Source organism: Pholcus phalangioides, unplaced genomic scaffold (genome assembly GCF_987345545.1).
Source record: "Pholcus phalangioides strain wild (caught in Gottingen) unplaced genomic scaffold, Ppha-v1.0 ptg000013l_1, whole genome shotgun sequence".
In the NCBI taxonomy this organism is placed as follows: Eukaryota; Metazoa; Arthropoda; class Arachnida; order Araneae; family Pholcidae; genus Pholcus; species Pholcus phalangioides.
Window position 1 is genome coordinate 13,136,367 of NW_028301606.1, and position 16,083 is coordinate 13,152,449.

At 36.1% G+C, this 16,083-nt stretch overlaps 1 protein-coding gene across 2 annotated transcripts in view; it reads right to left on the bottom strand.

Moving 5' to 3' along the window:
- LOC149078627 (uncharacterized) overlaps positions 1–16,083 on the bottom strand; it is a 45,402-nt gene that overhangs the window by 28,304 nt on the left and 1,015 nt on the right. The window lies entirely within an intron of this gene.

A 16,083-nucleotide genomic window follows, 5' to 3' on the forward strand; every position in this document is an offset into this window, starting at 1 on the left:
ATTTTGATATCTGACAATTCGTTAGAAATTTGTGAATTTTTAAAGTTTGAAAAAAAAATATAAATTCCAGAATTTTATTCAATGTTTTTTAATACTTCCCATTGGTCAATTGATAAATCGGAGGTTCATTTCCCTAACACATGTCGAATATACATTACTGCTAAATTTCAGAATTTTCGGTGTAGTATTTTTCATTTAATCTTACGGATGAATTCAAAAACTGAATTGCAATCAGAGAAATTGGCGTTCAAAGTTTTTTTCTTGTACACATTTACAATATATAAAATCACTACTTCCATTTTAAAAGACCAAATTAATCGATTGACACGAAGTTCTTTGTATTTGATTTGCAAATGAATTAAGTCAATTTTTGAAAAATCGATTTCAGGGATTGAGACACCCTTAAAGTCCTTACAAGCCCTAAAGTCTATAAAACTGTCTTTCAAGCAAAAATTCATCTCTCCCCAAGGTCCGGTGTATATTTGAATACACATTGCAAATACATCGTAGAAAAGAACCCATTATACAAATTTCTTTTTTTTGGTAATTGCGTCTTTTAGTGTCATTTCAGTACGAGTGCGGCTACATAAGTTCAATAATTTTTTTATCTAGAAAGAAGCGATTCCTTGTCAGTGTCGTTTTTTTTTGAGCTGATGAAATTTCACGTATTCAGACATTTATAAAACAGCACAAATTTATGGAATTGGGAATAAAAATTCAAGGTAACAACTATTCAGCTCTGCTGAGTAAGATTTTTTCAGTTTATAGGTAAGATCGTGATTACACTATAAACGTTTTAAAATTTTCTTTTATAAAACTTGAAAAATGCAACCAATAAGCGTATCGGTTACATTCAAGCGAATGTGACCAAGAGGCTTATTGGTTGTTTTTTTTAAGTTTTGTAAAAAAAAACTTTTATCAAACTTTTATAGCGTAATCCTGACTTAATAGTAAAATTAAAAAAAAAGAAAACAATGTTTTACCCTTAATTAATTAGAATGAAACCTCAATATAACGGTATTCTGCGGACCAAGGAAAAATATCGCTGTAGAGGGATTATCGTCTTACCGAGAGGCAACATCGTCATCACGTGCCATCAGAATTGTGCTGCTGTTGGTATCTATTCTAAATCGGCGTAGTTAGGCAAAAAAATAGTTATTTTACTTAAAAAATGCGCTTTTGAGTATTTTTTCATCGCCCAAATGTTTCAATTGATTAGTTGATATACAAAATTCAGTTAGATGTATTGTCCGTGTAAAGAGGTTTATTGTTATGCACTTCGGTATATCACACAAAAAGGAGCGATACCGAAAACTTCAACCCTTTTGGTGATCAGGTTACAGCAAATACCGATATTATTAGCAGTCATCGGTAGAACTAAAATATGCGACGGGTTTAAAAATATATTGAAGGATATTCCGTAAAATATATCGTTGTATATATATAAAGTGGTTTCAAATATCTCAAAAAATATTGTTAGATAGAGGGGTTTATAAGAGAGGAGTTTAATATTACACTACAGGTATCCCTTACTTTACGCGATTTCGCTATAACGCGATTTTGAAAAGTTGATGTTAAGAATTCCACCTGTACAAAATTCGACTTGAAATTTAACTTTTATCCTGGAAATGTTCTTGCAAATCAAAGATATGCAATACTTAAATCTTTTGACAACGAAATGCGTTGGATTTGATTATGTAGCTGAAACAAACATGAGAAATTCTCAGATACAACTCATCAGATCTCACTGATGAACTTCGTTTGGTAACATTAATTAATGCCACGAGAAATTTAATTTTAAAAAAAGCGTTTCAAGGGAAACTTCAATTGTCATGTATGATAGAAATATGCGGAACTTTCTGGCTTTGCTACTAAAGTTTCTATAGAGACGGATAATGCTGCTTGTCTGCCGAATGTCGACTGTTTCATTAAAAAGTTATCAGCACGGGATTTATTCATACGTTTGAATAATTAATTTATTTAAAAAAAATTATTTTGGCGTTGGGTTCAGTTTTTTCAATTCTTCTGAAGAAAACCAACCCCCTTACCCCTATCTTTCCCCATGATAAATTCAACTCACTTTACGCGATTTCGCGCGTCTTACGCTACTATTTTACGGAACCAATTAATTAAAGCGAGGGACGCCTATATAGGCAATTACAACAAGATTTAGAAAAAATATCGTTGTGTGGAGGGATTTATCGTTATGTCAAGTATCGTTGTAACGAGATTTCACTGCATTTTAACTAATTAGAAAATCTATTAATTAAATTGATATATTGAGATGCATTGTTTCAATTAAAAATGTGTGCTAACAGCACCCATTTATTCTGCAGTGTATTTTGTAAATCAAAATTTCAATACTTTTTTTATATGAGGTGAAAGATATAAAATAATTTTATGACAATAATGTTTAAAAAAACTTATCTGAAATAACTTTATAGCTTATCTGAAATAACTTTATAGCTTATCTGAAATAACTTTATAGCTTATCTGAAATAACTTTATAGCTTATCTGAAATAACTTTATAGCTTATCTGAAATAACTTTATAGCTTATCTGAAATAACTTTATAGCTTATCTGAAATAACTTTATAGCTTATCTGAAATAACTTTATAGCTTATCTGAAATAACTTTATAGCTTATCTGAAATAACTTTATAGCTTATCTGAAATAACTTTATAGCTTATCTGAAATAACTTTATAGCTTCTTACCCTAGCTTCGTTCAAAGGTTGCAGCGGCCTTTCCAATTAATGTGATTTTATACTTAGTTTGTGACGTATAAATTTCATAATAGCATTAATTGTTGAATAATCTATCGGAGATGTTTGTGCTGGAAACATTTAATAAGAAAAGACTTTACAATATGAATTGTTTCTTTGCATCAGCTCAAACGTTTTATTTATGCATGTACCGTACTCATTGAAACGTCATCTGTTTCACTTCCATTATGAATTTCTACTTTCCGAACGGACCATTTCCGAGAACCGAGAAAAAAATAACGCGTATCGAATCACGAACTCGTCCACATTTCGGTGTTTTATGAACATTCTCTCTATAAAAGAATCGGCCTTGTAAAATATTTATCCAAAGAGAATCAACAATGTGGATGATTCTCATGTCGTACAGCTTCCGGTCGTTAATCACGCAATTTTCAAGCGTGGAAGCCACATCCTAGAAAAAAACACATGCATAAATACACACTCCATTTTTCATCCTAGTGATTTCTCGGATTTATTTATAAGGATTACTGTACACAAATTATTGATGACAAGCTCGTCGTTCAATTACAAACGAACACGTGCGTCTCTCAAGGACCCAGAGGAAATAATAATAAACCTAATACAAAATAGGAATTGGTAAAACCGAATGAAGCACTATAATATAAAAATGGTTGGTACAATACACTCTCTGCCTTGGCAAAAAAAAAAAAAAAGAGTTCCTCACTCTAAAAAAAAAATCAGGGACTTTGTTTTTTCCCTGCAAATTGATATTTCAGAAAATTCACAAAAAAAGATTGTTCATAAGATGGCAAGTTTTAGAATAGGTATTTTTCTCTGAAAAGAAATCCTGACCAATTATGAGAAGGAAAATCATGGTAATTAAATAACCTATTTCACATGGAGTATATATTTAGCAGGTTTTTATTTCTTATCTCACCATACTCAAGGTTTGAAAAAAAGTTTCTTGTCGTGCGTATTCAGACCAAAGCCGCTTGAAAGTTAATGCAGCTTTGATTCAGATTGTTTACACGCAAACCCGTTTTATACGCAATCGTAACAGCACCAACTGAAGTAACTCTTTCGTCTCCTTCATTTTCGTTGTAGATACCAGCCATTTCGAAGCGAATCAGGAAGAAAGAAAACAATTTCTCAATTTTCTAATTGAATTCATTGGACCATTGAAATAGTTATTTATAAAAGATGGTGCTATCATTTAAGCGATCTGGACCGGTACCGTGGGTCACTTAAGTGATCTGAAAATATGACAAGGGTCACTCAAGTGATGTGGGTAGTACGGTGACATTACAGTTGGCTGACGGGCCATGGGGTGAGCATGTATGCTTTAAGTATAATCCGCGAATTATACGTAGGAAAATATATTAATTGATATCAACTAAAATGAATAAATTTAATGTGAAATTGCAATATGTTTTCGCAGTTTAAATTTCATTTAATATTTTGGATGCACATCTTGCACTGAAAAAAATGAAATACAAAAAATTTCTTGTAGTGACAAAACGGCATGTATGTGTCATACATATACATTTATTTTAAAATAACAAGAACTCGTCAATATTTGCCAAATAAAAGCATTTAGAACAGAGGTCTTCAACGTTTGGCCCTCGGAGCTTTTTGCCGTGGCCCGCTGACCATTTTTAGAAGAATGGCTAAAGAGATTGGAGATAGACGATTAAGAAAAAATAATTTGATTACACCCGCTGGCCAGTCAGAGACGGAGTACGAGATCCAAATAGTTTTTGGGGGGAGAATTCGGCTACTAAAAAGCATATCTACCCGTAGAATTCACAGACACTGAAAAATACCTTCACGCAAAAAATAATTTCAGAATCAATGAAAAAAAATTTCGAAATTAATAAAATTATGTCGCAATTGAATTTCGTAATTGATAAAAATTTCTGATTATTGGGAGAGTAATTCCGAAATACTGGAAGGAATAATTTTTGAAACAATGAGTAAAAGAAATATCTCCAAAATGAGTGAAACTGATAATTTCAAAATTGATGAAAATAACATTTTCGTAACCAGAATTAAAATCACAGTAAACAATTGAAAATTAAATTAATTTCAGAATAATTAAAAGAATTGGTCAGAAAGAAATTATTTCACAATTATTAAAAAGGTATAATTTAAAAAATAAATGAAGAGAGTCTTGAATCATTTTGGTCTCTAGTTAGCCCGTCTGTTACGATAAAACACAGTAAATATGGATTTTATCTTATAATTCTAAATACAGCGAAACTTTGATGTAACGATATTGTGCGAACAAAGTAAAAATATCGTTGTAGAGGGATTATCGTTGTATCGAGAGGCAACATTGTCATCACTTGCCACCAAATTTGTGCTGTTGTTGGCATCTTTTCTGAATCTGCTTTGTTAGTAGCATCGGAAAACACGCTTCAAAGTAATTATTCGTCGCGAAAAACTAATTGGGAAAATAATGAAATTCATTCAAGTACATTGCCCTGTAAAGAAGTTTACTGTATTGCACTGTCATGTCTTGCAGAGAAAGTGGAAATTGCAACAGCTTTATCAATATTTTCGGTGATCATGTGTTGCAAAACACCGATGTTATTTAGACGCTCTTGGAAGAATGAAAACAAGTGATGAAGTTAAAATTAAGTTCAAGACGATTTTGAGCGAAATATAAATAAAATATCGTTGCAGTTGTTGTGGTTTCAAAATCTCAACAAAATACCGTTATAGAGGATAGAGGTGTTTAGCATGAGACTATAGGCCAGCGGTTCTCAACCGGGGCTCCGTGCACCTCCAGGGGTCCGCGGACGCTCAAAGAAAATATTTAAAAACAACAGTAAATTTGAAAAAAATTATAAATACTTTTATATATAATAATAAATCAATAACTCATGAATAAATAAAAAAAGGCCCTACGGGGCACCGTCATAGAAATTATATACCAACAAGGGCTTCGCGGGTCACAAAAGGTCGAAAACCGCTGCTATAGAAAATTCCAAACAAGATTTGAAAAAATATCGTTGTAGATATAGGGATTTATCGTTATATGGAGTATCGTTGTAGCGAGGTTTTACTGTACCTCAGACACTTGGTGGGACGAGGGCTTTCGTGGGAAGTTTCAATTTGGTCCCCGATGGGTGAAAAGGTTGAAGATTCCCCGATTTATAGAATGAATATACTCGCTCGCTCGTTGAATTTCTCTCCCAGTCAATCTGATTTTTAAGCGATTTCTCGGCGACGTTGAAAGGAAATTAAGACGAGGGAAAAATGGCAATATTTCTCTGTAGAAAAACAAAAGTGAATAAGAATGGGTTTTAATGCTTATTACGCGCGTACAGATGCCCGCATTAATTAGCTCAGAGCCTCAATTAACTCCCCCGTCGGGACGCAAGGTCATCACGTAATCCTTCGTCACAAAAAAGAAAGCCCATACTCTGCAAGCCCATACCTCTGAGCTGAATATCCAAACACGAACACGTGTTTTTTTTATTATATTAAAAAAGTTTCAATTTATCCCCTTCTCATCCAATTAATTCATTTAATTAAGCTGTTGTAATTACTAAACAGCAATTCGTAACAATAGAAGTCCTATTAACGAAGGGGAGGATTTTTAAATTTATTCAAGAACCTGAACAGGTAAAAAAAATATCGGATGTGGAAAGAATCGATATCATGGCAGAGCAGGGCCTTCTTGGAAACATGAGATAACACGCCAGGGGTTTCTTAACCTATGGATCGTTCAAATCCACTTATAGCCAAGAACTCTTGAGCTATGGGCCATGACCCAAACCTGATTCGCAGGGGCTTCCGAGAAGGGTCGTACGAATCTACTCGCAGCCACGGGCTATTGATCTACGGGACACGACCCAAACTTGATTTACAGAGGCTTCCTAGATGAGTCGTTCAAATCCACTAAGTCCGTTATGAATCCACTTATTGCGTCACTGGTTTCACTAGTTTCGAAGAGCAAACAGTCCCATGGGTCGCAAAGCTGATCTTGTTATATTTTAGGTCATGGCTGATAAACGCTAAGAACCCCTGCCCAACGCAAAACAATTCCCTAGGCCAGCGGTTCTCAACCGGAGCTCCGCGGAGCCCTTGGGGCTCCTTGTGCACTCTCCAGGGGCTCCGCCGCCGCTTCAGGAAAATGAAAAAAAAAAAACAAGTAAAATTAAAAAAAATATTTATAAATAGTAAAAATAAATCGGTGAATAATTAAAAAGCTGGCCTACGGGGGTTCGCCATAGAATTTTTTAACTTAAAAGGGCACCGCGAGTCAAAAAGGTTGAGAACCCGTGCCCTAGGCCATGGATTCTTGTCGGATCCACACCTCAAGCGTAACGCGATTCTGAGCTGTGCAAAATAAGTTTTGGAGGGGGTGGTTTAGCAAAATGGACCATTAAAATAGCCGCACTTGCGCTAAACACACCTCAAAAATTTGTTATCCTCGGGTTGAAGCTGCGTAGTGCTGCGGATGCGGACTCGGCTTTATACTGTTGTACACAAATTCCCAGGGCTTCGTGGTAAATTTCTAGGATATTCGCGAAAAGTCTCGCGTTTAATGGTCTGAGCAATATTAAACAAGGATCACCGAAGTCAATTTTACACTAACAACATTAGACAAGCCCGCCAAAACTGGTGTGAATTTCAGTGAAAGGTCATCATGGTAAGGGAGCCATAGAGAGCTATGAGTGAAATACGATGGTGGGAAAAAATGTGGTGACTTTCAGAATCCAGCACACAGCTGCTCACAGAACCCATGGACCATCTTACATTATGGGCATTGTATAGTATTTTATAATGTGTATATATTGTTTATAATTTTTTGATTGTGTTTTTAATTGGGTTGCTGTGTTTTTGAAATATATGACATCCATATTTGTTATGGACATCTTTTTCTCAGCCACCTCGTTGGGCATTTTGCCTGTTGTGGCGTTGTATTTGTATTTATGCATGCATCCGGTGAGTCCATGTTAATCAAGTTCAACTCGTAGGACATTTTTAAATTTGATGGCTACTTTTCTATCAGTGCTGGAACTAAGTCAAGGCTGGACAAATCCCAGGCCACCATGGCGACTAGAAAATCAGTATTGGCACCTATAATTTTCCCAACGTGGTTGCTAAATTGGAATCTAACATTTGTGTCATAGGGGGACAAAATTTATCACATGGGAAAAGTAAAAGAAAACATTTAGAACCGTTTTTCTTGAGCAAAATACCATGCTTCGTTTCTAAGATATTGTGGGCTGGTGTTTTAATATTTTTCGATTTGTCAAGCCCTGAACTAAACTAATTCATTGGTAATTTTAATTGATATTTTAAAACTTTTTATAACTTATTTTCGTCATTGTTATTTGTGAAGATAACATTGAAGGTGTTTTTTAATAAAAATAATAATCCAAGGTTTGATGAGAACCATAGATCGTGATCTTCTTTTATAATAAAGTTGAGGGGGGGGGGGGGTTAAGATTAGAAAAACAGCTGCTGCCAATCAAGGTCTCTGAATCCATCTTTTGTTTGCCATTTGACACTGACGGTGTATCTTTCTTGCATCTTTTTACATCATGTCTCTTCGCGGCAAGTTTTTCTACTTTTTTTCCCCCTTTGAAAAGATGTTCATCTTCGATTACTTTTATGCTTTTCGGTAAATAAAAAAGAACTCTTCGATTGCTTTTCGACCGGCACCAGAACAGGTTTTTTTTTTGTCTGATACGTTTTCTTAAAGGTGCAAAGTTCAAGCTGGACTTCCGTTTCTAAATGGCCTTGGGAAAAGGTATACGTGTCTAGAAATTCGCCAACGTTGTCGAACTCGTGTAAAGTAACAAAACAGCACACAAAGAGAATCGTCTCGATTTCCCACGGAATGATTTTCATCATTTACTTACGCTCTCTTGATATTTTTGTCAGCCTTCAATTTTTAATTCTCTGGTAGATCAAATACAAACTGGCTATTGCCTCTATCCGTATAGACCAGTGTTTCTCAACCGCCGGGCCCTGACAAACTAGGCCGTGAGTGGTTCTCATTGTTCCATTTTTACGCATTTATTTCTCATTAATCGTATGTATGGCCGGGCCTTTCACTCACGAAAATGAAATCAACCGGGCCAATCAAAGGTTGAGAACCACTGGTATGGACAGCATCTTTCGTTGATGATAAACGGGGGGGGGGGGGGTGCAGTGCCGTCTTAACGCATGGGTACAGTGCAGTGCCCGGGGGGCCTCAAGAAAAGAGGGGCCTCGGATAAAAAGTAAAATTTTTCGAAAATTTGGCAGGTGGGATCCCTCAGAAAAAATCACTTGGCCGGGGGCCCACGATGCTCTTAAGACGGCACTGGGTGGGGAGGGAACCTGTAAAATAGGGGTTAACCTTCTTTTTTTCAGCCGCGACCCAAATCCAATGACATGATAAACTTCACGATCCATCCGTCTATTATTAATTACAAAATTATTAAATACATTATTTTTTTGAACAAAATGTTGTTTCCGAAGTAAGTGAAGCCAGTCCGTGGCGTTGGAACAAATGGGCCAGCAGGGCCTGAACCAAAGGACACGAATCAAACGGGGGGAGGAGGCAAATTGTTGAAAATTGTTTTTAATTCTATTGACTGAAGTTTTTCTTTTCAAGTTTCTGATTATTTTTCATCAAAAATTCTGAAATTATTTTTTTCATCAAAAATTCTGAAATTATTTTTTTCATCAAAAATTCTGAAATTATTTTTTTCATCAAAAATTCTGAAATTATTTTTTTCATCAAAAATTCTGAAATTATTTTTTTCATCAAAAATTCTGAAATTATTTTTTTCATCAAAAATTCTGAAATTATTTTTTTCATCTCAATTCCGAAATTATTTATTTCATTAATTCCAGAATTAATCGTTTTTCAATGTTTTTAATCATTTTCCGGAAAAGATCGGTGGGCCACAACAAAATGCTCCGAAGGGCGAAATGTGGCACATGAGCCATGCGTTGAAGATCTCTGGTTTAGGAGTTGCTTAGAAGCATCAATGCCAAAAAGAGCTAAAAATATAAAACCTCTTTACTTGAGAAATATAAGAAACTGGTGTTGCTTCCGAGGGCCTGCTTGCGAGGTTGCTTTCTGCGAAATAAAGGGTTAAAACTAATTCCAGGGATAATTCTGGGAAAAAGATGCCCAATGGAAACAAATTCATTATTTATTCATTATGTCTTTAAAACGTTTGGCATTCCACACAGGCCCGTAACTAGGCTGGGGCAACCGGGGCACTGTCCAATGCCGCCTCAACGCCCGGGGACCTCAACAGAAGAGGGAGCCTCACAAAAATGAGATCTGGTTGAAAAATTTACAGAATCTACCAGGTAGGGCTTCAGAAAAACCACTTGGCCCGGGGCCCCATGATGCTCTCAAGACGGCCCTGGTACAGCCGCGGGGGGGGGGGGCCGAGTTGAATTCGGCTCCCACAAAAACTGTACACTCATTTAGCATAATAACAACCCTTTCGGCGGGGGGGGGGGGGGCGCCAAAGAAAAAATCTGCCCCGGGAAGGCACGCTATGGCTCCGGTTCCACACAAATATGAGAGCTAGGGAAGACACACAGGATAGAGTCGAATGCTATGAATAACTTCTTAAATATGTTATCAAGTTATTCGGTCGACAAACGTGAGGGGATCAAAACAAAAACCAAGAACGTCAATAAAGGTTTGTTTTTTTTTACAAGTCTCTAAAAAAGAACGACTGATGGGAAAAGCGTCTGAGAAATGTGATAAGATCGAGCACAAACCCGTTCACGAGAGGAGAAAAGAATACACACCGGAAATTTGCGTTTTATTGCGTGCTGGAAACGCACTGCTTTGCACTCGAGCGTTTCAAGTGAAAAGAACACAAAGAAAACAAAATAAGAAGTCAACACACTTTTCCAAAATGTCCACCTGATTCTTCTCCCACGCCTCAGCTCAGACAAAAGAAAAACTATTTCTTAGGGTGGGTAGCCTATTGAAAACAATATACAAACTCATTCTCTGGAGAAACCAGTTGAAAAATTTACTGTAGTGTTTCTCAAAGTGTGCGTCGCCAACCTTTGTCAGGGGCGTCGCGACACGAGCTGGTTTAAATTTTTTTTGGCTTTTATTCAGATATTGTTGCTTTGTGTGCTTATTTATACCTTGAAAAGTGGTCCTTTTATTAGTAAAAATACCTACTAAAGTATTCTGGGGAGCCGCCGGTGACATAAGCTTGAAAACCCCTGATTTACGGGGTTAACTTTCACCATTAAAATTTTCAATTCAGTGAAACCGTCTGTTCTCCGAAATAGTGAGAGTTGTTTTTCACAGAGGAAAAATTTTCCAGAACGATCTCTTCCTCCCATACTAATTCCGTCAGCCTCGCTTAATGGGATATCAACGATTCCGGCACACAATATCCTATTAAGCGGGGGAATCCGATTATGCGGAAACAATTCAATCACCATTTCACAACGTTAATATAGTTTGTATATTGAAAACTGATCAAGGATCAATATTAATAAAGCTTATCGAATAAATCAGACGTCAAAAATGAAATTAAAATTGTATTTAATTACGATGATCACAATACCCAAGATTTTTATATTTAATTAAAAAAATGTTAGCGCCTTCTATTGGCTCAACAGAGAATAAACATAAAATAACTAAATGTACGTATCGAAAAGAACTTGAACACTTGGAGGCCAGTACCCGCTTTTAAATGTATTTATTTTTTGAGTTTTCAAGTATGTAAACGGTTAAGAGAGACCTAAAGAGTGAGGAACCAGGTCAGAGAACGACCAAAAGAGTAACCTAGAGAGCAGGAGACTAGTCGGTGAGTGACCTATAGAGTTTGCAAGAATTTGAGTGACCAAAGCAGTGTGCAAGCATGTGAATGACTAATAGAGCACCTGGAGAGCAAGAGACAAGGTCAGTTAGTGACCAAAAAAGTGACATAGAAAGAGCGCAAGCATATGAGTGACGAAAGAGTGACTTGGAGATGTATTCACAGAGGCAAGGGTTAAGCGGTCTACAGCCAAAGACGGAAAATTCGAAAAATTACTGGAATTAATGGGAGAATTAAGGGCAAACTTCGGGTAGCCCCACAGGCGGCAAAACTAATCGCCTCTGGGTGGAGATAAAGTGCCTGTGAAATAAAACTGAATAATTAACCAGAAGAATTTTCTTTTCCTATCACAATATCCCAAACCAAGTCGGGGGTTTGGCAGCATCTCATAGAATGGGTTAACGGGTCCCGGGTCAAACAGGAAAGGCCCACCTCCCACTTCGGATCATTGGAAATTTTTTATTCATTTGGAAATATTACTCTTGGCCGTCAGAATCTTCTTCTCGGTTCTTAAACTTGAACGTCCAAACACCTAACCTGAATTACTTCCTGAACGTTCTAATGTAGGTTTTCTCTACTGAGAAAAACACGATTCGTTTCTCTTCCAGACGTTGGATGAACAAATATGAGTGTTGTTGTGTTTACGGAACACCATTTATCTTCCCTTCACACCAAAACAAATTTTTTTCCCAGTCTTGTGCTAAAAAAAATTGACACTATCTTTAGAGTCTAATAACACAGCATGCGCGGAAGTTAGAAATGTTTACTCTGGTAAAAGTCGGTCATACGCATGGGTCGCAGAAGATTGTCACTTCCATCCAGTGCTCGCATATAGGTTGGAATATCCAGTATTTTATTTAACCATGAGTATTCACTCCTTGTTAGGTAGGATGGCTTCAATAATGATAGTTAGGGAATACCACGGAAGAAGCACACAATTAGTAGATACTCTCTAACCGCTTGCGCTAAAATTAAGGAAAGAATTTATGTTGTGTCGCTAAGTTACGACATACGCCAGTCCAATGAGCGCTCACTTTCCTAACAATAAACGTTTCACATGAAAGAGCCTTATGTTCCTAGAACATAATGAGGGAGTGATAGAAACTGGCAATAACGAAGAAAAAGATATTTCCTGTTTCTTCAAAATCTGGATGAAAACATCAGGTTTCTACTGGGAGCAAGTTCAATGGTTTCAATTAAGGTATGTGTGTGTGTGTGCAAACAGGAAGTTGAGAGCCAACTGATAAAAGTATAATTGCTCTCAAAGCTCTCGAGAAACGTGTCGTTTACTACTGCAAGATAAGAAAAGAACCCAAAGACCTCGTGAATCGGAAATGACTGCAACTGGGTATCTTTTATAGTGACACTTTTTTTTTCCACGTGTTTTTATTTTTCGAAAGATTCTTACCTATTTCAAAAAACACATAGACCAGCGGTTTTCAATCTTTGGAAGTCCACGGTCCGGTTTTTCATTTTTGCAAGTGGAGACACGGCGACGGGAAATAAATGGGAAAAATGAAACGGAAATCACTCGCGGCTCGGTTTGGCGGATGTCATGGCCCGAGGAACATTGAGAAATAGACTACACATGATCAACCCACGGCCAAATGTGGCCTTTGGAGTCATCTAATGTGTCCCGCGACCAGGGCCGGATCTTGAATGCTGCGAACTACGGGGTCGCAGTAGGCGACAACTGAAGGGGGGGGGGGGAGAGAGATTTTTTTTTTTATCACTAAAATATTCGCTTACACTTGAAAAATGTCTATAGCCGGCTCTGCCCGCGAAAACCTAATTGTAGCATTAGCAATAACAGTAGCATAAATCAGATCACTTAAAAGCCCAGAGGTGCACTTATACATCACTTTAATGATCCACGGCACATTCTCACTGCAATCAAGTGGCTCGCTGCACATTTACAGATCACAAGTCCGTGATTTCAAACCAATAAAAACGCGTGGCTCACACACTTCAAAAGGTTGAGTGCCTTTTGAAAGAGACTAATTTAGCCAGTGCGAATGAAATCCATAGTAAGAAAAAAAATTTCAAATTTTTGTCAGCCCTCTCAAGGGAAGACTAACAAAAGGCTCCAACCTCGGGAAACGAGCTTATATATTTCAATTTTTCATGCTATAAAATAAAAATAAGGATGTAAAGAGAAGACCAATGTGGAAAAAAACAAAAAATTCCCGAATGCTGAACTGAAAAATCTCAAAAATTACAGAAGGAACAAGAAAAAGACAATTTCCTGTTAGAAATTCAATGGTGGTGCAAGTGGTACATGTAGTAAAGAAGAGGTCTTTAACGCATGGACCGCGGGCAGCAGAACTTTTTCGCTGTGGCTCGCCGTCAATTTTGAGAGAATAGTAACTCAACATTGAAAAACGAACCGTTGAAAAAGTGATTACAGAATTAATAAAAATTCGAATTTAATTAAAGTGTTTCAGACACTATTTCGAAATTAATGAAAATTGGCGTTTCATGAAAGAAATGATTCCAGAATTGATGAGATTTCACATTCAATGAAAAAAAAAAAAGATTTAAAATGCAATGCAAATTCATATTGGATGAAAGAAGTTATTTTAAAAGAATTAAAGTTCATGTTTAATTAATGTGTGTGAAAGAAACTATTTTGAAACTAAAAAAATTCATATTTAATGAAATTTTAGAAGTAATTAAAAATTCATATTTAATGAAATACTATAATTTTTCATGGGTGATACAAATACGTCACAACAGGAAAAATGCCCAACGAGGTGGCTGAGAAAAAGATGCCCACCAACGATGAGAGAAATAATTTCAGAAAAATTTATATGAAAATTCATATTTAATGAACAATAGTTTAAAATAAATAAAAGTCTTTAATTTGGGGCTTCTTTTTCACTTGAGGACCGTTGGCCCATCCGTTAAGACGCCCCTGTATTTAAGTATTTGTCAATGTGGAGATACCGCCTTACTATCCCCAATGCCACAATATAACTTGATGATCCGCGGGCTTCATGAAAAGTATTCATTTGGCCCGTAATGTCTGAAAGGTAGAAGACTCCTGTATTATTTGACACCCATATTTTTTTATCGGCATCTTATTTTCAGCTACCTCGTTGGAAAATTTGCCTGCTGTGGCCTTTGTGTTTGTATTACTAAAGCTTGAAAATTCCTATTTCAAAGGTGATTTGTCTAGAACAGTGATGGAAAACCTGCGGCCCGCTTAGTGGTTCTATCCGGCCCTGCCGCATATTTAAAAAGACAAATTTGTGCTCAGCTTGAGCTTTATGTAAAAATTTCGGATTAATTCTGAGGTGCCGGGACCTGCTACAAAAATACTGGATGCTTATCACCGACCATGGGCACTTTAAGAGTATCGTGGGCCTCAGGGGAAAGTGATTTTTCTGAGGCCCTGGGTGGTAAATTCTTGAAAATTTCAACCAGATCTCATTTCTGTTTGGCTCATTTTTCTCTTAGGTGCCTAGGTTGGCCCATGCGTTAAGACGGCACTTTCACCGACGTGTGTGACGTGACTAAGTGCAGATCCACGAGTTGTTTTCATCTATCATATTAATAACAAAAGAAAAATAGTGATTAATCTTTTCAGTAAGACAAGGCCAGGCGTGGGCCACAAATAGGCAATATTAACTCGTTTGTTTCAGGGGAATTAATGCCATACATTAGTTTGGAACAGAATGGAAGAGGAAAACGTGTTCTTTTTATGGACACCAAGGTAACAAAAATTGAGCATTTGAACATCTTTTATTCCAAAAAAATCACTCTTGATTACTCATATGCTTGCACGGTGTTTTAATTTCATACATGCTGATACGCTGTAGGTCACTCACATACTGACACACGCTCTGGGTCACTCTTTTCATCACACGCATGCTCACACACGCTCTAAGTCACTCTTTTTCGTCACTCGCTTGAACACTCTTTTGGTGGTTCCCTTAGTTCCTTGTTCTCTACGTTACTCCTATGCAGTGTTATCTAACAGTATAATAATAATTTTAATATATAATATTATATTATATTATATTATTATATATATTATAATATTATATTATATTATTATATATTATATTATTATATATTATATTATATTATATTATATTATATTATATATTATATATTATATATTATATATTATATATTATATATTATATTATATTATATTATATTATATTATATTATTATATTATATTATATTAATTTTATATAATAATTTTAAAGGGTAATTTCACTCCTCTCAAAAATGTTAAGGGTTAGTTTTGTAAGAACAAGGATACTTTTTTTATGAGTGAGAAATAACTTAAAAAAAAGTTACCTAAATTTTACCTTTAAAGGGTACCTTTCCGGATTGCAATAAATGTTTATGCCCCACAAATAATCTATACATATAAATCTATATATATAAAATAACATGTCCTGATTCATCATCGCCGAGCCAAAATCGCTGAAGCTATAAACATGAAATTTGGTCGGTAGTTTTATTTCATGACAGACTCGCTAAGAAGTTTTCCAAATTCGACCCATGCGGGAGGCGCCATAAGG